Raw genomic sequence first — 22,377 nt, 5'->3', positions numbered from 1 at the left:
AAGCATTCTCATTTTACTGCTGAGATTATAAATTGGTATAATTCATATAAAGAACAATTTGGCAGCAGTTGTCCAAAATTACAAATACTTCAATCTTTTGACCTGCAATCCTAATATTTTGGTGATTCATTGAAACATTTTTTATAGCCCAATACCCATCATCACGGGACTGATTAAAATGATACATTTATTGGTGCCTATTAAGTAAAAAAAGAGACACTCTTTATTCCTAATATAGAAAGAGATAATGTTAAATGAAAAAGAGCAAGGTTCAGAAGTATGTGTGCAATATGCTGTATTTTGGAATAAGGAAGAAGACATTTGTGCTTATATTTGCATACCAGCCAATGGAAGACTATACAAAAAATTAAGTGATTATGAGAAAGCAGGTAAGATTACACTTTAAAAGTTCCCTTTACTCCAGACACAGTGTGATTATCTACCTTACGTATCTATGTCTCTAATTATCAACTATCTTTCTTTTAAGTAAAAATACATATGTTTTCAGAAACAAAAGATCTCTAAGGAACCACGGTCTGAACACAAGGACAGTAGGAAAAGCTACACTGATCATTGATGACTGATTGACTAGAAGCTGGGTTTTGAGTAGGGATCCAGGGTAAAATATACCCAGGTGGTAAAAGCAACGAGATGCAACAATGCAAGGAGCTGTGCACTTCACTGCTTTTGACTCAATGGATCCAGTGTACTTCAAATATGTCACTATGAAATATATCACATTTGTAATCTCTGGTAGGAAGAACATACTGAAGAAGACCCCTCGGATAGGTAATAAAGCCGGGTTCTCTGAAACAAATAATTTGCCTTTCTGAGAAACTGCTGTTAGAGACTATTATGAACTGGGTTGTTACTTGATCACCAAGTTCATAAAGCTGAACATGTTCAGTAGCACTGCTGTCAAGCAGAAATGGTGTACGACAGTCTGAAGTATTCTTGCTATGCTGCCGATCCTTACTCTCTTGTTTCTAAAATCGGTTGGCTGAGGGGAAAAAAATGGGAATCTAGTATTCTAAGTATAATGGAAGTCACCAAAATCCAAATCTCTTTACACATTTTCTAGAAACTATTCAGCGCACTAACAAAAGCAAATAAGACCACATATGATCCACACCTTCAGCATAACGAGAGAGCACTACACAATTTGCAAAATAGCTGTAAGTAAAAATAAATATGGGCAATGAATTCCAGGACAGTTATTTTTTGAGCTCTCGATGCAACACTTTGTGGAGAGCAGAGGTGTGTTGGGGGGATCTGGAAAACGACATAGGAAAAAAAAGAGTAGAGGGTCAAAGGGTGAGCCAACAAGGAAGCCCATCCCAACAGTGAAAATACTAAAAAAAATAAAAATAAAATAAAATTCTGGTATGTACAAGCAGCCTTGGAAAAGCAAAGTTTCCGGGGACAGGAGGATTCTTTTGTTTAATATGTCATAAGTTAATTCAGGCCAACATAAAGTTTAAAAGGGTATTTATATAACCTAAGTGTCTCTCCACATTTAAACACAGTGACCTTTAATACCATGATACAGACATTTCAAAATCAGCAACAGAAGCCACTCTCAGAAAGACAGGAACAGTAGCACTGCTGTTTCTATCAAGTAGAAATGGTATCCTCTCATTTAAAAGAGTTCATCGTTGACGATCTCGTGTATTCAACATGTAGACTCCTTATATTCACTCATTCAGCAGATATATATTTTATGCATACTTATTCCGGTTGTAATTAGTGTTGGATGAGCATACTTTGTCTTCTTTTGGAGCTGATGTAAAACTCTCTCTAGGTGGAAGCTTCTAGATTGTTTGATAACAGAGATATGACTAAGAACCATTAGTGTCCACACCAATATCCGGTCCTCAATAAATAAGGCGATCATCAGGATTGCACAAAATTCTATATAGCACAAATGTTAAGGTGAAATACCTCAGCTCTGATTAGGCAATTAGGTACTCATTACAAAAGGGCTCTGTAGAATGTTTTTCAACAATAGGTAATTCTTAAAAGGCAACCTTCAGAGAACACTGGAGAGAGAAAAGCAAACCAAATTGCCATCCACCGAAGGATCTTTGACCCTTGAATTGGCTGCCTAGGGTCTCTTAAGCCAATCCCGCTTGAGTATCTACTCACCGGCCTTTCAAATACCCCAACAGAACCACTGAAATCTTAGGCACCACATCAGGAAAATACGGCGTGTGAATTAGGAAAAATCATTCTCTAAGCAGAGAAGGGGAGTTTCCAGTTAGAAAAATGATACATGTAAAGATGGCATTGCGAGGCACCATAGCATGCTGAGGGAAGAAGTCTGGAGTCATTGGGAGCACACATCGCAGGGTGGGCAGAGGGATGAGAATGAGGAGGGAGCCCAGCGTAAGCCTGGAGAGGAAGGTGGGTGTCAGGGCACAAAAGGCCTTGTACGCCATGCTGAGGCGCTCCTGCTTTATCCTGTGGCTCCTGAGAAACCAGGTACTAAAGGGCCTGAAACGGAGAAAAGAATGATCATTCGCATTCCAGAAAGGCAGATTGGCGATGGGCCTTGAGGAGGACAGCTGGGTTAGGAAGCCATTCCAGGAACCCAGGCGATAGACAACAGCAGGGCTATCTATATGTGGCAGGGGTGGGTGGGTGGGAGGGGGGTTGCGGAAGGTGTACCCAGAAGATACCTGGAAATGACTGGATGTACCAGCTGGGGAAGAGGGAAGAACCCAGAGGAAGATTTTCTCCCTGGTGAGATGAGGTGGCATGCTGGGTATGGTAGACTGGCAATTAGCTGCTGTATTCTCTCCGGTGTCCTAAGGGTGGAAGCTCGAAACTGCATTTTTCAGGCTCTTCTGCAGCTAAAGTTCCGGACTTGATTCTGCTACGGAGCTGTATCCACAGGAGCTTTGGGGTGTGGGAGTGACGTAGAGGCTGTCCTCCTACCGTTCCGCGTGCTGGGGAGAAGCACTGGGGGAGATGTGGGTGTTTCTAGCGGCAGAGGCCGCTGTCGCGATCCGCTTTGCAGGGGTGAGGCGGTGGCTGTGCTCAGAGTAGCACCCGCACCTGTCCCGTGGCTGAGGGTGGCTCAGGGGAGTGATTCGGGAATTTCAACTGTCGGGAGGTGGCTCCCGACTTCGACCTCTGTCTAGCAAATCGTGTAAGCACTCGGTTTCCCGTGTGAAATCCCCTCCCGCGGAGTTATCCAGAATGGCTTCTGTCCCCTGCACCGAAGGAGTGGGGAGTCCGTGCCTCCCTGTCTCCCGGACGGGCCCGCCGTCCGCGCCATCTTGCCGGCTACCTTCATCCCTCCGCGAGTCCGCAGTTTGAAAGCCTTGGTGCCCACGCGAGCTGCGAGAGCGAAAGCTGTGTAGTTCAGTGTAGCTGAAATGGCAGATACATCTAGGAGAAACACTCAGGAATTTGGAAAAGAAATACCATTGTAAACTTACCTTGCCTGAGCCATCAAAACAAAAACCCCCGATGGGTGAAGGAATAAAATGTTAAAGTTGAACGCATGAACATGTACACTCCGAGAGGGGCGAATAGTCCCAGGCATAAAACGAGCCTCAGAAGGTCGGAGCACTACAGGAACAGGTCCCGGCTCCCTTCCCTTCTCAGCCACCTCCTTAGATACTCCTGCTCTGTAACGGAGGACCCGGCCTGTGCTCATGGCGACGCAGAGAGAGGACATTTCCCGCTTCACGCTGCTTTGTGTTGGAGGCGTGGGGCAAGGAGAAAAAGAGCCTTTCCCCTTTACCTAGATTTGCCGAAAATCCCCCAAAATACTGCACTTCAGAGGCCACTGTTTCCGAGTTGCCTTTTCTCAGAAGCCCTTGTCAGGCCGGTGATTCCTCCCCAGCAAAAGTAATGGCCCTTTCCGGTTGTGATCTTTCGAGAACAGTTTTTTACCTAACCTTTCCTGCAGGGGGCAACATCCTCCAGTGTATGAGGACAGAGCCTGGAGCAGGGCGGCGTCAGCCCTCTGGCTTGGTGAGGATTGCAAGAGCGTTTTGGAAGGAGAATGTTGCAAATGTTGCAAATTAAATAAATAAATAAATAAATAATTTAAAAAAAATTAAAAAAAGACTGAAAGAATGTGTGTTCTCTTAAATCAATCTCGGCTGATCACATGTGTAATGTTCATTGTACTCCCAGTGCTTGGAGAGCCCACATAACCTAAAAGCATAAATGACCACCTGCTGTAATTTGTTTGCCTGAAGAGCTGGAAAGAGCTACCAGGACTGAGGGACAGCGGAGAAGGCAGAAGGAATGAGATATTGGGGAAGGAGCCCAGTGGGGATCACCATTCCTTGTGCATTTCATCAGTTGAAACTTACCTGACTGCCTCTCAGGGGTGAGGCACCGGGCTGTGTGCTGGGGATACAAAAGGGAAAAAAAACAGGGTTTGTGAACTTGAGTTTAAAGAAAAAAGATTAATGTTTGGCAATAAAGCATTTTAAAGATTTCTTTCAATCTGATGTTTAAAATATTTGTTTTACAGAGACATCGATGGGGCACATCATTGTCTTCTCACTTTATCTTTGGGCCTCAAGAGGAGAGGTCACTTTTACTCTCTTCGTACTGCACCTGGTTTTTGACCACCAAACGGCAGCATCTGGAGAGGCCTTTGCCAGATCCTCACTTGCTTGGACTTTTCTGTAGTATTTGAAGCCATTTATTTTTTTCTTTTAAATATTAATTAATTTTAATGAGGGGGAGAGAGAGGGAAAGCATGCAAGTGGGCAGAGGAGCAGAGGGCAGACCCCGTCCTGAGTGTGGAGCCTGTGGAGGGGCTTGATCCAGACCCTGAGAATACAACTGCAGCCAAAATCAAGAGTCTGAGGCTTTACTGATTGAGCCACCCTGGTACCTCAAGGCCATTTCTTAGAAAGCTTTCTTCTAATGTGATTTACAAAGTGTCTTCACATATATTTTTTAAGGTTTTATTTATTAAAAAGAGAGAGAGCACCTACGAGAGAGAGAGAGAGAGAGAGAGAGCAAGTGAGTACAGGGGCAGAGGGAGAAACAGTCTCCCTGCTGAACAGGGAGCCTGATAATGTGGGGTTCGATCCCAGGACCCTGAGATCATGACCTGAGCTGAAGGCAGACACTCAGCCGACTGAACCACCTAGGTACCCCTCACACATAATATTTTTTAAAATACTCCTTCAAACCCTGTGATGTTAGCAGTGCAGGGAAGTTGAGCTACAGTGAGATGAAATGACCTGATTAGGCTCTTCTCTTCCTTCCCAAATGTAAGAGTGCTACCACATGCTTTATTTTTATTTAGATTTTTCTTTTTCTTCATACTGTCCCTCTAGATATCCCGTGGAAATCTAAAGTTTGACATATCTGTAATCCAACTAACCGTGTCTCTTATTTCCTAAAATACTGACTCTCTTATTCCCATCAGTCACACAGTCTTCCTCTTTGGCTTCCAGATGTGTCATCCTTTATTTATTTATTTTTAAAAATATTTTATTTATTTATTTGACAGACAGAGATCACAAGAAGGCAGAGAGGCAGGCAGAGAGAGAGAGAGAGAGGGAAGCAGGCTCCCTGCTGAGCAGATAACCTGATGCGGGACTCAATCCCAGGACCCTGGGATCATGACCTGAGCCGAAGGCAGAGGCTTTAACCCACTGAGCCACCCAGGCACCCCTCGTCCTTTATTTCTATCCTGTTCACCTGCCATTGACCTTCCTTAGAGTCTTATCTAAGTTTTTTTGTTTTGTTTTGTTTTGTTTTTCTGTCTTTGTGTGTGTGTGTGTGTGTGTATGTGTGTGTTGCCTAGACCATTACAATAGCCTTCAGCCTGAGCTCTGTATTGATGACTTCCTCCCACAGGCAAAGTTTATAACTACATATTGTCAGCACCTGTACCTGTTTATTGCCTATTTCCTTGGGGGCAAGGGCCCAAGTATAGATAATATCTGGAACAATACATTGGTGTTTCTTAATAACTATTAGTTGGATGAATGTTGAAGTGATGAACAGTGCTGTAATCATCTTCTCAACTCACAGTTCTGATTTTATCAGTCTTGTCCCAAAGCTTCCAGGCCAACTCAGGTCTAAACTCCATCGTCATTGTCTGACCTATACCTGCTTTTCCTTTTGCCTGATACAGATGTGGAGGAAAGAGAACACTTGGGCACTGTGGGTAGAATTGTAAATTGGTATAATTACTAAAGAAAACAGTACTGAGGAGGCTCAAAAAATTAAAAATAGAACTAATGGGTGTCTGGGTGGCTCAGTTGGTTGGGTGACTGCCTTTGGCTTGGGTCGTGAACCCAGACTCCCAGGATTGAGTCCTGCATTGTGTTCCCAGCTCCCCGGGGAATCCGCTTCTCCTTCTGACCTTCTCCCCTCTCATGCTCTCTCTCACACTCTCTTTCCCTCAAATAAATAAACAAACAAATAAATAAAATCTTAAAGAAAAAAACCCAGAACTACCATATGATCCAGCAATTCTACTTTTGGGTATATATCCAAAGGGGGTAAAAAACCCCCACTAACCCAAAAAGATGCCCACACCTCCATGTTCATAGCAGCACTATCTGCAATAGTCAAGACACCAAAACAACCTAGGTATGTATCAAGGGATAAAGGAATAAATAAGTTGGGACATGTATATGCAATGAAATATTATTCAGCCATAAAAAGTAAGGAAATCCTACCATTTCAACAAAATGTTGGACCTTGAAGGCATTGTGCTATGTGAAATAAGTCAGAGAAAGACAAATACTGTATGATCTTACTTACATTTGGAATCTCAAAACAAGCAAAGAAAAATAAACTTATAGAAACTGGAGAAAAGTGGTCAAAGAGTACAATTTCCCTTTCTGCATCTTCATTATTAATGCACAGAAATATTATGGATTTTTGTACATTGGCTTTTTATCCTGCAACTTTACTGAATTCATTTATCAGTTTTAGCAGTTTTATGGTCGGGTCTTCAGGGTTTTCTATATATACTATTGTCATGTCATCTGCAAATAGTGAAATTTACTTCTTCCTTACCAATTTGCATGACTTTTATTCCTTTTTCTTGTCTGACTGCTGTGGCTAGGACTTCTACTACTATTTGAATAAAAGTGGTGAGAGTGAACACTCTTGTGTTGTTCCTGACCTTAGGGTAAAAGCACTCAGTTTTTCATTATTGAGTATGACGTTAGTTGTAGGTTTTTCATATATGGCCTTTGTTTTGTTGAAGGTATATTCTCTCCAAACCTACTTTGCTGAGGGTTTTGGTCATGAATGGGTGTTGTACTTTGTCAAATGATTTTTCTGCATATATTGAAATGAAATTATGGTTTTTATCCTTTCTCTTATTGGTTTGATGTATCACACTGATTGATTTGTGGATACTGAGCCACCCATGCATCCTAGGAATAAATCCCATTTGCCTGATGCCCAAATCTTGAGTTCCCAGATTCCTCTGAACTCTCTGAGCCTGAACCATCCTCTCCCCCATTAATAGCTACACTCGCCCTTTGGTGAAGGTGACACAGAGGCCCCCTTGGGATCTTGTCTCTCCTCCTGGCCACAGGGCCTGCACCCAGAATTAAGTCTCAACACCACCCAGCAGGATGTTCTGGGCCTGATAAAGGAGGACAGAGAATACCTCAAATGTGATGTGACACAACACACATTGGCAGGAGTCAGGAGAGTATGAATGAGCCTGGGTTCTGAGGTGCTTGACTAGTGGAGGGTATATTGGTTTGGGGGCATTCCTTGGTGATACAAGATTTAACACCTTGGCGAGGAACACAGAAAATGTTGTGAACTTGCTACTGGGGTGGTTTCTAGATACTGGAGAGTAGCGGGTAAGCTGAAATATGAAGAAGGAGTGGCAGGGTAGCCAAGTAGGGGAAGTTGTGGGGTGGATGGAATCAGGGACAGGGCAGTATAAGGAAGCTTCTCCTGGGCTGCAGGGCTGGGCCTCACTGCTGTTTATGTCACTGCTCAACTATAATTGCAAACCTCGCTCTGCCCCTCAGAGACTCAGCTCATCAAACTCCTGCTCACCAAAGCATGGCCTTTGAACTCCTCAGGGTTTTCTAACTCTGGCAATCTCAACCTTGCTTTATTCCAGTGTGTCAGAAAACAGTATACACCTGCTTTGGGCTTGCCTTTCAGGTGTCTCTTTAAGGTTGCTTTCTCTGTGGATCCCTCTAAGCAGATGCCCTGGGAGGAATTCAGACCTGAGCATCAAACAATTGTCATAAAAATTATGTTCCGTTGCCTCCTCTTCCTAGAGAGGGTTGCCTTCTAATAATTATCTTAAAAATTAACCTCTTACCACCTCTCTTTCTGTATTTTTTCAATAAGAGGATTGTAAAGGGCTTTAACCTGGAAGGTCATTTGGTATGAGATTTCAGACAATGTGAAAAGTCTCTAAAAGCACAAGAGACCTGGAAGTAAAAGATATGGTTTGTGGCACTTGAGAGCTGCAGTGTAGAGCATGACCATAAGACGACAGGTTCCAGGGCATGACTGTTAAGCACAGGGAAATGAGGCAGAACTTTCTGAACCAGGCTAAGTTTAGGGTATCACCCAAGGGGGGGGGGTGGGACACAAAAGAGGGCTCTGTTTGGGTTGCAATATCACCAAATTATTCCTTACTATAGTCTGGAGAACAATTTGAAAAGGAGGATATTATTAGGTAACTTTTATTTATTATCTTATTTAATGTTAACTTATCTAAGTCAATAATTAGTTCATAGTTGCCAAAGCAAACAAATATGTAAGTAAATAAACATTTAAAATTATAAATACATACATATATGTCAATGTTGTAGGTTTTTAGTAGATAACAAATCATATTTTTATAAGTACAAAAATTGCTAACATTTATTAATTAAATAACTTTTTACTAGAAAGCACATGTTAAATCATTGTGGCTGAGGCTTGTCAAATGGTAGACAAGATCCCCGCCCTCCATGAGAGGGAGGCTTTGCGGCCCAGTGAAGCCATTGTTAAAACTCAGCCCGGGCCTCTGTTTTTAGCTAATAAAACAAAGACGATAACAGGCATAATGACCTGGAGGTTGTGTAGATTAAAAGAAGAGCTGGAAGAGTTGGAAGACGCAAGGTGAGGTGGGTACGGCACAAGGTTCCAGCCTTGGTTTTGGGGATGAATGTGGGAAGCAGGAAGGCTCATCAGGACACGTTTGTAGTGTGTGGTGCAGGGGTTGTTATTACACAGCACCGTGGGCAAGAAGAGGGTCAGGCTACTTTCATAGCCTGGAGTGCTCTTGGCCTTCCTTAACTGCAACTGCCCCTCAGAACAATGTATTACTTAAAATATAACCCATGGGAAATTTTACTAGTTACCAAGCACATTCAAAGGCCTTATCTAACGAGCCACAGGCGCTTTTGGGAGGAGAAAGGGGAGATAACGGAAAAATGAAGCAGGCGGCGTTGGGCCCTGAGTGGGCCGGGCATTCCCAGCTGCTCAGCTTCAAGGCCGTGTATCGTCCTCTCCCCCAGAGGCCTGTTGCAGTTTGTGTTTTTCTCAAGGCTGTATCTAAATGTGCTTGGTAACTAGTAAAATTTCCCATGGGTTATATTTTAAGTAATACATTGTTCTGAGGGGCAGTTGCATTTCCCCCTTTTTGTTTGTGAAGAAGTAGAAAAGTCAATTTTGCCGCTTCTTGATTCTCTAGTCGTTGGAGGGATTTTCGTGTGCCTCTGAGGACTAAGCATAAAAAGATAGCAATAAAAAGAATAATCATTCCACCTATAATGCCAAGACCAGTTTGTTTGATCCAAGTAAAAGGGTTTAGATTAGACAGAATATCATTAATTCTTTGAGTAAAACTCACTCCTGGAACTGATTGTAATGATGAGTGAGTACTACTTTGAATAGTATCTTGAAGTTGTCTAGTATCTAAAGTTAGATTATCACCATAATGATTAGTAATATGCCGGCGAATTTTGCTCCATATATTTCTGATTCATTATAGGCATGGGGAGTAACACAGAAAGAAGAAACATTCTAGTCACATAAAATAGGAAGTTTAAGCTTTATATTTTGAAGATCATCTCCTATATACATCATGGCTGCTTCTAAATCAGAGATATTTTTATTTAATTTTTGATCTATGATCATTTGTTGATTCCAAGTTTTGCTAGTATTCTTGTGCCACTTTTGTACAAATTGTGTGGTTTGTACAGTTTGATGCAAAGCTATTCCTGTAGTGGTAGCTGTAGCAGTAATGGCTATAATTTCTAAAATAGTTGTTATAAGTAACCCAAGAAATCTTTTTGTTCTAGGGGCCCAGTTCTTTAAAATTGTTAAAAGTACATGTATATCTGGAGAGCTTTCCCAAACACGGTGGTGTTTCATCGGTAACCAAATGTCTATTTTTCTTCTAGCTATGAGAATGATAGAATTGTCTGTATAAACATTCCTATCTACACAGGTGAACATTTTACATCTGAGACAGTTTATTTCTCTATTGTTATGATCAAAAGTCATTTTTCCAATAACAAAAACATAGGGATCGCTAACACAAGCTTTCACCCATTCTTCATCCATTAGGAATAAAGAGAATGCATAGTCATTAGACTGATGAATGTGAAAGCCGTTCCAAATTCTTATGTGATTTGAAGTGGTGGTGACCTTCCATAAATTCTTTTGTCTTTTATGATAATTAACAAAAGGGTATGGCATAGAAAGTCTTTGCCCAAGCCAGACCAGAGGTGCATCTCCCGAGGTTAAGATTTGTGGTGAAATGAGATCATCAAAAACTTGCCATTTTAAATTTCGATGAGAGGAGCAGGGTCTCCCAGTGCAATTGGTGACTGCCATCCCCTTAGGGGACCAGTCCCACACAATTCCATAGGAATCATTAATAACAATACTGGGGTGAGAAGCTCGACAATCCTCCCATAAAGGGCGAATTCTCTCATCAGACCACATTTGTGTTAGTTTGTGTTTGGGAATAGGGAGTGCTGCTGTGTTATAGCTAGGACCCCGATATTCATCAGCTTGGAATCCTTTAGTGGAGAGTAAATGTAACTGAGATTTTGTCAGATAATTATCAGTAGGAAAGTCCACCAACCATCTTTGATCATCAGGGATAAGACAACTGGAATGATTGCCGATACATATTGGTCTATTTTGATATCCTAAAGTAAGATTAATATTTGTACCCTCCTCTAAGGGCAATAGAGGCAATCTAGGATCTAAAATTCCAGGTACCCATTTTGAGGCATTTAAATAAATTGGTATATCTTCTCCCCATTCTATTGGACGGAACAGGGGAGGATTGGGTATATAAGCCCAGTAAGTAAAGTTATTTATTTGTGCATAACATCCAGGAAGACTTACAGCTACTGTGATGAAAGCCATCATATTACATAAGATGTAGAAACAGTAGTAGTTTTGATATGCTGTAAAACATATATGGTATATAAAGAATCAGATAACAGATTAAATGCAGAAGAAACGTCTTGAAACAATGCAATAACCACCATTAATTCTGATTTTTGTGCTGAGAGACTGGTAGTAGATATGACCTTCAAAGTAGGACCATAATAACAAGCTTTACCTTTGACAGAGCTGTCAGAAAAGTAAGTAGGGGCATCTGTTATTGGATTTTTAGAAGTAATTTTAGGAAGGACAAAAGCAGTATGTTTTAAAAAGGAAACAACAGGTAAAGAGGGATAATGAGAAGAAGTGTTTCCAGTAAAGCCACTAAGGGCAATTTGCCAATTTAAATTATTTTGGAATATCGTTTCAATTTGTGTCTTATTTAAAGGCAGAACAATAACCTGTGGATTATACCCCTGTATTTGGCGAATTCTTTTTCTTCCTAATTGAATAATACTGCCAATATGGTCTATATAGGTAGTGAGTGTTGTAACAGTATTATTTGGGAGAAAAATCCATTCTATAATTAATTTTTTCTGAATAATTAACCCAGTGGGTGTATGTGGGGTATGAAAAATAAGAAGATCTAATGGTATCTCAGGTTGGACTCTATCCGTTTGCATTGAATGAATCTGGCTTTCAACAAATTGTAATTCTTTTAAGGCCTCTTTTGATAGGGTCCTAGGGCTGTTTAAATTAGGATCTCCCTTTAAAAAGGCAAATAGATGCTGTAAAGCACAAGTGGGAATTCCAACTTCAGATCTTATCCAATTAATGTCTCCCAATAATATTTGTAAATCATTCAAGGTTGTAATTTTATCTCTATGGATTTGAACTTTTGGGGGTTTAACTGAGGTCCTGTCCATAATGAACCCCAAATATGAGAAAGATGTGGTGACTTGTATTTTTTCTGGAGCTATAATTAGTTTGTATTTTTCAAATTGCAATTGAAGCATTCTGAATGCATCCTGCAATTGCATGTTGTCAGAGGCTGCACATAGTATATCATCCATACAATGGATAAGATAAATTTGTGGAAATTGATTTCCAGCTGGCTGTATAACTTTTGCCACATACCCCTGACAGATAGTGGGGCTATTCAACATTTATTGTGGAAGAACTTTCCATTGATATCGTTTGGCTGGTTCTTTTAAATTTACACTGGGAATAGTGAGAGCAAAACGGGGACAGTCTTCCTTAGCAAGTGGTATAGTATAAAAGCAATCCTGTAAATCTATGATAATTATTGGCCATTCGTGTGGGACTAGATTAGGCGAAGGCAATCCAAGTTGGAGAGACCCCATGGGTTGGATAGCAGAATTAACCGCATGCAGGTCTGTTAAAAGTCTCCATTTTCCTGATTTTTTCTTAATAACAAAAACTGGTGAATTCCAAGGACTGTGAGATTCTTCAATATGTCCTTTTTAAAATCTGTTTCTCTACTAGGGCTTGTAAAGTAAGTAATTTCTCTTGTGTGAAGGGCCACTGCTCCACTCAAATAGGTTTGTTATTTTTCCAATTTAATTTAATGGGTTCAGGAGAAGTGGCCCTCAGTGAAAAATCTGGGAATCCTCCTTAGGGGAAGGTATAACCAGAGAGGCTTCCTATTGACTCAGTAAATCTTGCCCCCAAAGGTTAATGGGTAAGTCTACAATTTATGGCTGTAGATAACCCTTTTGACCCTCAGGTCCTTCACAGAAGAGAATACTGGAGCTTTGATGCACATTGCCAGCCTGTCCTAATCCTGTAATAGTAACAGAAGAGGAATTATATGGCCATTTTTAGGCCAATGTAATGAGCTTATGATAGAGACATCAGCTCCAGTATCAATTAAACCTGAAAATTCCTTTTCTTGTATCACCTTTTGAAAAGAAGAGCACCTCTCTCCTTGGGATTCTATTCTCTCCCAGGCTCCCAAACAGTAACGCCAGAGCTGCTCAATAGCTTCATCATTCATTAGTACCTGGTTTTGCACCCGGGCCCATGGCCCAATACCCATGAGCTCTTCCATGGAAATAGGAACACTATTAGCTCTGTTATGGGCAGCTGCTCTTTCTGCATGATCTTGCCACCATGTTTTAAATTGTAAGAACTCACTTGAGGATAGAACTGTTTTTGCTAAGAAGGACCAATCAATCAGAATAAGTCGATTGCCTTCTGTGATGCCTTGAATGATTCCTGTTGTAAATGGAGAATTAACTCCATAGTTTTGTACTGCTTATTTTAGTTCCTTCAATAATTTGAAGGGAAATGGCTCATGCTTGGCCTCATAGGTACCATTAGGGTTGTTAGGATCATGTCCCAGAGGGACATGTTCTTTAATAATAACCGGGAAATTAAAATGTAAGGCATCCAGGTCTCCTGCTTGTTGTGTTTCAAGGAGGCCTTTTTGAATGGCTGATAGCATGTATTTTTCATCTTTTTCACTAAATGGTGCCTTCTTATAGAACGATGAAGCCGATGGCGGCAGTGCCATTTGCACCTTTTGTTCTGTTATTGGAGGAGGAGAAGGAGATTCCTCCTTTATATATTCCTTAATGATGGCCTTAGTAATTTCTTTCTCCTGCATGGCATGTTCAGGTTCCTCTTTTTTAGTTTCTCCTGAACATTCATTATCGCTCTCCAAATCAGGGTTTTGTAAAGGCTCCAAAACAGAGCAAATGAGGGTCCAAGTAGGCCAAACAGTAATTGGGATTGGTTTTCCTTTAGTATGCAAAAGTTTTAACTCATGACCTACTTTGTCCCATGTTTGTAAATCTAAAGTCCCTGATATAGGGAACCAGGAGCAGTGTTCTTTAATTACCTTTCAAAGCTCCATAAGTTGGACCTCGCTGACTTTTGCTCCTCCCGCCTTTAGGAGCCATCTCAGTAAGCAAACGTAAGGGCGATAACCCTTTGTGGTCTCTAGATTACCCATACCCTGCGATAAGTACCCACAACTCACAGGCGGGAAAAAGACACGGCGGTGCAAAAACTCACGTTGGGGCTTCTTCTCCTGTTTCGTTTCTGGTCCCTGTTCAGGCGCCACTTGGCACTTCCAGTCGGCGAACGGGAGAAGAATGAGGCACAAAGAAGTCAGCTGCAAGAGAAAGGGATTCCTCCCAGGGTTTTAACTTTGTTTTATTTTCAAAACCAGGTCCAATGAGCTTTCTGAACAGCTGGTGTAGCTACAGAGAAACCAGCTTCCTTCAGAGAGCAGTGCTTTTGGCAGGGAGGAGGAAATCCCTTCATACTTGAACATTCTCTAATTGCTTATTTATTGTATTCTGGGGTACGGCGTAAGTACAGAGAAGCCATCACCTCAGATGGCAGCTTTTAAAAGACTTTTTTTTTCCCCTCAACACCATGATTCCTTTAACAACATGTTTCCAGCATTCCCAGGTAGGCCGAGGTGTCCTACAGAAAAACCTTGGGTTAGACCTACAGGGGGTCTGGCTGGTGTTAACAGAAGGGAGCGCAGAGCTGGTGCGGCCGGCCACGGAGAAAGCTGACTTGGCTGGTGTGGTACAGAGAAGTCAGCTTGTTTACATGCTTATTCCATGACTCTTGCAGCTGACTTGTTGTGCCTCATTCTTCTCCCGTTCGCCGACTAGAAGCGGCACTTCACTTCTTGTCAAAATCCTATCTTTTAAAGCTCACCTCAGTTATTACTTCTGCAAAAGTCCTTCCTGGTTCCAAGCTGGGAATTGCTATCCCTCCTCAATTCATTGTGTGCACGCCTATCTTAATACTTCCCTTTCATCCTTGATATGGAGCCAGCTGTCAACATGTCTGTCTTCACTAAATTGAAAGTGGGAATCATAAAGTTTTCCATCTTTCATTGCTGGGCCCACTCCCTAACACCCACAAAGGGCTCAAGAAAGATATATTTATTTAATTGAAAAGTGACCCAAATCCCTGGCTGAAAAATCGGTGTCATAGTGGACTTGTGAACAGACTAAAAGTCCTGGTCTTTCCCAGTGAGCTTAGCAGAGTCTTTGCTAACACGTTTTGCAAGGTCCATTATTAGTACCCTCATGATTGCCTTTTCCTCCCAGCCTTCATGTTTTAGTTTTATGTTTATCTTGTCCAGTTGTAATACATTGATTTTAGTAAATTTTGTCAACTTTCGTGGAATGAGGCAGGGTATACATAATTTTTTAAAGGTAGCTTCTTAAAATAGAGGATGAATATGCACAACTTCTCTATTAAATATGGAGCTCTGTGAAAGGGAGCAGTTATAAAGGAAGATGATTGGTTCTAGATTCTCCCAGCTGAGGAATAGACTCTTAGTGTTCAGAATGTGTCTTGAGAAGTCTTCAGAAGCAAAGGGAGGCCTGACGTATAGGTTACGAAGTTGGGTAAACTGTAAGGATTGTTCTAGCACTTGGTGTATGATACTGCTTCTGTGTTTTTGCTGGCCAAGGTTCTGAATATGTTACCCTGAGCATTGTGCTTCTTACAGCTATGAGTGGGCTAGAAACTCACAAATCCATTACAGATGAGCAATGCAGGAATTAAGCTTGCCTGATTTCCATAATAAGTAAAATTAAATTCATTCTATGCAAAAGGAATAGGTACTTAAGGAGGTTGAGGTTTGCATATAAATTTAGTGATGTTATTGGGCTCCAGTAGGCAGATTAGAAAAAATTCATTGATTTGACATTTGATTAACATGTGTTTCTTTTATATGCCTTTATAAGTTAAATTTGTTTCTTCAAAAAGCAGAAGAAATCTTGACGGTTGATCTGAAATTTCAAGCCAACAGCCATTTTTCATAGACACGAATGAAACTTTATTTCATAGCAATTAATAATTATGTCAATATAAGTAGATGCTTTGTCTCAGGGAAAGTAGTGCTTTTGAGGGCCTATGTTTGTGCATACATATATTCATAATTTTATTTTTTTTAAGTAAAATTTGCTTTAGTGAATATATCACACTTGAAGAAGTTTAACTTATAAACATATAGCTGCATTGGCTTCTCTTTACTGAAGGCATGTGTACAAGCAGGCCTCCAAATCACAGTGTGTACAAAATGTGGCAATAAAGTCATGAATGATTATTATAAACAAATATTTCATTTTATTTTGTAAAGATTTATTTATTTATTTGAGAGAGAGAGCATGTGCCCATGCAAGGGGGGAGAGTGGCAGGGGAGAGGGAGAGAGAATCCTCAAGCAGATTCCCCACTCGGCGTCGAGTCCCGACGTAGGGCTTGATCTCAGGACCCTAACATCATGACCTGAGCTGAAATCAAGAGTTGAACACCAAACCAATTGAGCCACCTAGGTGCCTCTATAAACAAATAATTCACAAGTTGTATTTGAATCCACTGTATGGACCATATAAGAAAAATTAGCCTCATTATTTCACTCATCTCTTATTTATAGACTCAAACATGATTTTTCAAGTTTGTTCAACTCATCCATCCCATTACCTCCAAATGACTTTTGGATTTTTTCAAAAGCCACACCCATTCTCAATGGATAACACCATCACTGAGACTGTCTTCAAAGGAGGCTCTGTTTCTGACTCATCTTACTGTATAATATATTGTCTGGCTTATGGTATGGATCAACAAACAAATGAAGAAATTCCTCAGGAATTTATAAACCTCTTCAATGCAGAGAAAATATCTTAGATTTCTGAGATACCCCATAATTTAGCAGTTATGCCTCACACCTGACTATTATACATAGGAAACCGCATTCTGTTTTGAGCTAGAAATGAAAACCAATTTATGGAAGCCTCTATACCATGTGTGAAAGATTTAGGCGAAAATGAGTCATAGCCAAAGCAATATAATACTAACAGTTTTTATAAAATAGTACTTTTTGCTTTTCCAAGGTCTTTAAAACATATTATTTCATTTTATCTTCTTGCCAATCATGTAATATGTGCAAGAAGTATGGAGGCAGAGGAGGAAAACTCCATCTAACTGTTCTGATGGAGACTAAAGCTTATATAATTTAGGGGGTGCTCAGTAAGAAAAAGAACCAAATTATGTAAGAAAACACTTATTTGGAATGAGGAAAGAAGTCACAACAAATTAAAACTTAAAAAAATGATAAATACTATAATCATCTCCAAAGCTAGAAAGATAACTGTAGTTTTATTAATAAACTACCTGATACATATCTGTAGGACATCTCCCTGTTTCTGGCAGTGTAATCTTTGATTGCCTATTTATATGACAATGATGTAATATCATTTTTATAGAGATATAAGAAAGATAATTCAATCTTATTTTTAGTCTGGTTGATTATTGATTTTATGACTGATCGTTGGGATGCATAAAATATGTGACCTTACACACAGTTGCATTTGTGGTTTGCAGACTGCTACAGGACTGTACACTTAAAACCCAAAAATGATGACAAATCTTATTTTGCTTCATTCTTAATATACAGAAGAACATTTGTGACTCATTGATATTTGCATACACTGGATTATATAACTAACAAGGGAGAACTTCTCTTTTTTAATTTTAATTTTAATTTTTTTATTTCTTTTTTTAAAATTTTTTTATTTCTTTTCAGTGTTCCAGAATTCATTGTTTATGCATCACACCCCATGCTCCATGCAATATGTGCCCTCCATAATACCCACCACCAGGCTCACCCCACCTTCCACCCTCCTCCCCTCCAAAACCCTCAGTTTGTTTCTCAGAGGACACAGTCTCTCATGGTTTGTCTCCCCCTCTGATTTCCCCCAATTCACTTCTCCTCTTCATCTCCCAGTGTCTTCCATTTTATTCCTTATGCTCCACAAGTAAGTGAAACTGTATGATAATTGACCCTTTCTGCTTGACTAATTTCCCTCAGCATAATCTCCTTCAGACCCATCCATGCTGATACAAAAGTTGAGTATTCATCCTTTCTGATGGAGGCGTAATACTCTGTAGTATATATGGACCATATCTTCTTTAGCCATTCATCTGTTGAAGGGCATCTTCGTTCTTTCCACAGTTTGGTGACTGTGGCCATTGCTGCTATGAACACTGGGGTACAGATGGCCCTTCTTTTCACTAATCTGTATCTTTGGGGTAAATACCCAGTAGTGCAATTGCAGGGTCATAGGGAAGCTCTATTTGTAATTTCTTAAGGAATCGCCACACTGTTTTCCAAAGTGGCTGCACCAACTTTCACTTCCACCAACAATGTAAGAGGGTTCCCCTTTCTCCACACATGTTGCTTACTGTCTTGTTAATTTTGGCCATTCTAACTGGTGTAAAGTGGTATCTCAATGTGGTTTTGATTTGAATCTCCCTGATGGCTAATGATGAACATTTTTTCATGTGTCTGTTAGCCATTTGCATGTCTTCTTTGGAGAAGTGTCTGAGAACTTCTCTTTTGACTTGGTCAGTGTCCTCTAGCAAGTTAAGAATTATTACTATATTTTTATTGTAACTAAAGCCATTTAAATAAAATAACTAGGTAAATTATGCATAAATGAAACATCACCCAAAAATTAAAAATAAGACTTTAAATTACAGAAAGGGATATAGAACTTGAGTGATTATTTAACTTTTCTACATCCTTCTTAGTTCTAAAGAAGTTTAAGACAGTCCTTATTGATTCATACAAGGCACCCTATGAAATACATGCTAAATAGATGAGAAAGTGAGGCCAAGGGAGAGAAGGCAAGAGGGAAGACGAATGAGACCAGGACAGTGACTTCAAACAAAGAGAATATAATAATGATCCAAGCCTTGTGCATTTGAATACTGTGTCGGGTGAGCAAGTTACTCAACGGCTGCCAGCCCTGTTTTTCTTATCGGTAAAATGAGGACATTAGTATTAGCTACCTCAGGGAGTTTTTGTGTGAGGATAGAATCACTTAATACATAAGGTACTAAGATTAGGTCATATTATTCCTTAGACCGTAAACATCAAATAAGGTTTAGTATCAGCAACTCCTTAAAAAATGATCAGCAAAACCGACTTCTTACAGTGTAGGCTGTTCTCTCATTTTTGAATCTTTTCAGAATAATAGAACCAGGGCAACCCACCACAGTGATAATTTTCCTTTGTATTGCAGCAACGATTCTGTGAGATCTGTTTGAAAACAGCTCAAAGGTTTGATTTAGTTTGATGTTGAGTTCTGTCCCATATCCACCAAATAGTGTAAAATGCACTATTTCGTGGGTACCTGCATCCTTTAGGCAAATTTCAGAGACAAAGGGGAAAGTGGAGACAGACATAGAGGGAAAAACGTGTGTCAGTGTCTTTTTATTTGTTACTGCCATGCAGTCAGTGGTTGTCTTATTGATTATTGTTTCCCAGTACTTCTGAAAATGCTAGAACAAAGTTTAGATAGTCAATAGATATTTCTTAGGCTTGAGGTTAGTGATTGAGAATGTCAAATAAGAAAGTGTGTGAGCAGTTGATTTGGTTTTAAAAAATCTATTTTCATCCATCTTTTCCTAGATAATTGAACACTTTATTATCTTCTCATGGAGATACTGAAATAAGAAACTTTGCAGTTAATGTTTTAAATTGGATCTTATTGATTGATGATAAAATGTCTTTTCCATCTTTTCCAAAAGATGTTTATGCTAATGGAGTGGAGGTGGCAGTTTAAGAAAAGGTAAAGTTTCTGCCAGTTACTCTGCTCCTCCCTTAGCCCTTATCTTTATCTGCTTACTCACAAGGGATTGTTGGCATCTCTGCTCTCAGGTTTGCAGGAAAGGAAAAAGAGCCAGAGTCTTGGAAAGGCAGCTTCTCTAGAAAAAGGAGCTGACATAGAAGCTGTATACTTCCTTTTCCGTTGACTTTCATTGGCTCAGCTGTCACATGGCAACACCTGGCTGCAAGGGAGACTTAGAATCGCAGTCTTTGGCTGGGTAGCCAAGGGCGTGGGAAGAACAGACTTTGGAGGAATATGGCTAGCATGACTATTTTAAGCAGCATCAATGGTTTCTGTATTGAAATCCCTCAACCCAGTTCTATACTGATTTCTTTTCTTTAGGGAGTAAAGCTTTACTGTACTGTACTCAAAAGAATCTTAAGTGCATGACAACATTGAAGAGAGGATCCCTGTGAGAGTAGATGATCAGGCTGCTAGGTTCGCAAGAAGACATGTCGTTTGAACTGCTGTGGGAATGAGTTAACTTTGTTAGACTAGTTGGCCTTTACCTTAACAAATTTAGAGATAGGCACTTGGGAGTGGTGTACTGTCATAACACAAAATTGATGATATGTTGCATTTTAGTAGACGAGGGACAGGGGACGAAGAAATAGGTATTGTAGTCTGGAATACTGCTGGCCATTTTTTACCACATAATGAAACATGTGATAAAGCTAGTTTTAAATAATATCTCTTAAAAAGCTAAGAAAGAAAGAGAAGGTAGCATTCTTATTCTCCAAAATAACTATAGCTAACATCACACTTGATGGTGAAATGTTGAATTCTTTCCCTTTGTGATCAAGAAGACAAAAATGTCTGCTCTCACTCCATCCATCTGACACACCATTTGAGATTCCAGAGAGTTCAATAAAACTAGAAAACTAGAAAAGAAATAAAAGGTACAAGGATTAGAAGGAAGAAACAAAACTGGCATTATTCAGAATCTGGTGAGAGTTTGCAAAGCCAACAGATATGAATTGAACAGTATAGATGCCATACACAAAAACATCAAAAGTATGGAGCACTTCAGAATAAATCCAACTAACTCTGTGCCAATCTTCTACAAATAACCTTTAAAGAGTTTATTAAAAGAATAATATAAAAATGGAGTTATGTACTATACTCATAATTGGAAGAATGGACAGGTCGATTAATTTAGAGGGTCAATGCCATCTGAATGACAGATGGCAGAAGGCTTTGTGTGAAACCTGACAAGCTAAGTCTAAAATTTATATAGTACACAAAAGGCCAAGATTGCTGTAAAAAAGAACAAGTTAGTAAGATTTGTTTACAGCCATCAAAAAAAAAATTTTTTTTTGACAACATAGCAACTTAGGCAGCATGGTATTGGTATGGAGATAGACAAATCAGTGGAATGGACTACAAAGCCCAGAATCATATCATAGGGTATTTGGTATTTGATAGAAGCAGAAATACAGATCAGGAATGAAAGTGCATAGTTTATAATCCACAATGCTGAAACAATCTGGTATCCATGTGGAAAAACATGAAATTAGATCCTACTTCATCCCACACTTAAAAAACAATTCCAAGGGGATTACTCCCCATATTTTCTTGAGTCTAAGAGACACATTTTATTTTATTTTATTTTATTTTTATTTTTTTTAAAGATTTTATTTATTTATTTGACAGACAGAGATCACAAGTAGGCAGAGAAGCAGGTAGAGAGAAAGAGGAGGAAGCAGGCTCCTTGCTGAGCAGAGAGCCCGATGCGGGGCTCAATCCCAGGACCCTGGGATCATGACCTGAGCCGAAGGCAGAGGCTTTAACCCACTGAGCCACCCAGGCGCCCCTAAGAGACACATTTTAAACATTCAAATATCTCTTTCTCTGAAACCAGGATGTTTTCACAATCAACGCCATACCATAGTTTACTTAGATGGAAAAGTTGCTCATCACTTGGGGATCCTAAAGTTTTGTTGATCTGGCCACAGTAACTGGATGGGACTTTGAGTATTTTAGAGAAAGTGCAGTGTGTTGCGTGTGTGGGTAGAATGGTGTGTAGGATATTTGGGTGGACAGAGGGGCAGACCACAGCAGAATGCAAGTTGTCTCTTTCTTCCTGGATATGTGGTAATTTATATAGAGGTCACATTTCTCAGTCTTTCTTGCAGATAAGTATGACCACGTGACTAACATTGGACCAAGGATATCTGGGAAGAATGTGACAATTTCAACTTACATCTCTTCTCCAACTTAAGGCCTAGTTACTTTTCCCAGACAATGGTTCTTTTTCCCCAAAGTAGGAAATGGAACACAGATGTGTCAGAGACCTGACTATGACTTTGAAGACAAGGACAATGCCTTTGCAAATGATCAAGCATGGGGGGTAGACACACGGATCTTAGAATGCCCATGTGGAGCAGACAGAAC

This window comes from Martes martes (genome assembly GCF_963455335.1).
Source record: "Martes martes genome assembly, chromosome: 2".
Classification (NCBI taxonomy): domain Eukaryota; kingdom Metazoa; phylum Chordata; class Mammalia; order Carnivora; family Mustelidae; genus Martes; species Martes martes.
Note: the sequence above shows the minus strand (reverse complement) of the source record.